Below are 2317 nucleotides of genomic sequence, written 5' to 3'. Positions count from 1 at the left end.
ATTCCTGACAACCAGTATAGATAAAGAAATGGAACAAATTAAACAAATAAACATTTAGCTAGGGAAGTCACCATAGATCAGTTTTACATATTGGGTTACATAACATGAAGACAAAATTCTTTGTTTATAACAATTTCAGTTTGTCTCAAAATTTCCAAATCTAGGGAGCTGATAAATTTTAAAAAAGTAAAAATTGCAAAGTAAATCTACCAACTGTGATTTTTTTCCCAAATAGCAATTCAATAAAACATGGATCAGTTCTAAATGATTTATGTTTATTAATCTGTTTTCCTTTTATGTGGCACAGCTTCCTGCAGTGAGCCAGCTAGCCGCAGAGATTGAATTGTTTTTGATGATCTGATGTCATAGTGCAGAGACAAACAAAGCACAGCCATTGGTCAAATTGTTCTTGCTATCATGCAAATAAGACTACATGTATGTTTTTTTGTCAATGCATTGTCTATAGTTACTTTTGCATTATAGCAGCAATCTTGAGTATTAGCAATGTATTTCCTTCCGGCCATACATGTGGGTCTTTCCTGAGACAATATGTTGACTGTTAATATCACACTGTAACTCATAGTTTTGGCCTGGCCACTCATACTGCAAATACGTGTATACATATACACAGAAACATAGGTGTGAAATTAAAAGCCTATGGCATTTCAGGCACCTGGAGTTCTTCTTGTGCAGCCAGGAACTCTCACCATGAGAATATTCACTCAAATGTAATGGTGGTAGATACAGAGGACTGTTATATGCTTCTTACCATATACGTCAAGAATTCTGAACACCCAAGACTAGAGAATGAATAATTAAAAATAATAAGACTAGTACTACCCCAGAAAGGCAAAATCTTATGGATTGTACAATCCTGTTCTTTAGAATTATAGAGGTAAAAGTAAATGTTGAATTAATTGTATGAGTTAGAATTCTTCCAAGAATCCAAGAAGCAGAATTAATGGGGCATGTAAAATGAGGTTTATGATAAGGAGTTGGCTTATACTATCATGGAGGCTGTAAAGTCATATGATCTACTGCCTATAAACTGAAGTCTAGGAAAGTCTAGGATATTACTCCTGCTGAAACCTTTGAGAACCAAGATTGTCCTTGGTATAAAGTTTACTCTAAGAGCAGAGGAAGACTGATGCTTCAGTTCAAGTAGCTAGAGATAAAACCCAGACTTTTTCCATCCTTCTGTCACTTTTAGGACCTCAACAAATTGATGTTGTCTATAAACAATGGGCGGGGGCAGGTGGCTCGACCAAGTTTACCAATTCAAAAACTAATCTGTTCTGAAAGCATCCATGTACCATACCCAGAAATAATGTTTCACTGCCACTCCTCAGCCTTTTCAAGTGTAGTACCTGTTTTATCAGGTTAACATCTAATATATCCTCTAAGGACAATACATTAATTAGTCATGGTGATTTTGGCACTAGGATAATACATGGGAACTTGTTTTGTTCACTCTACACATAGACCTAGTACTGCAGTATCTTCAGGAAAATCTAAACCTCAGGGAACAGTCTGGTTAAATTAAAAAAATAGTGCTTAGTCCGTAAAAAAATTGTCCTTGCCAGAGGCAAGTTATTGACTAACCCTCTACTAAGATGTTCACAATGTGTTTTTATATAATTAAGAATTTATTTTAGTTGTGATACATATTCATCTTCTTTCTTGTTTTAATGTCAAATTTGTACTTTGGAGACATTATTATTTTGCTGATATTTGTGCCTGCATCATAGTCACTCATAGCAACTGATGAATATACCATAATTTTATGTAATTCATATCTTCCTTATGTTTGACACTCATCTTTATTTTGATAACTAGATTTTTAAATGAATGTTGAATTAACATGTTTTATGTTTGTAAAAATAATTCATGAAAACATTAAAAAATAAAACAAAAGTAACCTAATTAACTTTTACTAATAAGTTATATTCAATATAAAATTTTCATTTTTGCTTTTATTAATTCACTGCTGAACTAAAACCATGTAAATTATATTTCACAACAGATATAAAATAATTCTAACATATTAATATTTTACTTACATTGAAATTTACACTTTTATGAATATATGAAAATATATTCCTATCTACAAACTTTTAAATAAATTTAAATTTTATTTTTAGTTATCAAGATAATTAGTATAAATACAAAAATCTTGAGTGTATAATATAATAATGATGTTGACATGAACTTGAAGTAAACTGTAAAATGATGCATATTAGTTTTCCTAGTCCCAACATAATCTTCCAATACTGAATAACAATTAAATCTTGTTTTTCTTTTTAGAAAGTTATTCATT

The 2317-nt window shown here is 31.2% G+C and overlaps 1 pseudogene; it reads left to right on the top strand.

Annotated features, from left to right (window-relative positions):
• Nucleotides 1–1340: 1340 nt before the first annotated feature.
• LOC121821077 (U2 spliceosomal RNA) lies at nt 1341–1521 on the top strand (annotated as a pseudogene).
• Nucleotides 1522–2317: the final 796 nt, after the last annotated feature.

This window comes from Peromyscus maniculatus, chromosome 10, assembly GCF_049852395.1.
Source record: "Peromyscus maniculatus bairdii isolate BWxNUB_F1_BW_parent chromosome 10, HU_Pman_BW_mat_3.1, whole genome shotgun sequence".
In the NCBI taxonomy this organism is placed as follows: Eukaryota; Metazoa; Chordata; class Mammalia; order Rodentia; family Cricetidae; genus Peromyscus; species Peromyscus maniculatus.
The sequence above is the reverse complement of the archived record's forward strand: the minus strand, read 5'-3'. Positions and strand labels throughout refer to the sequence as shown.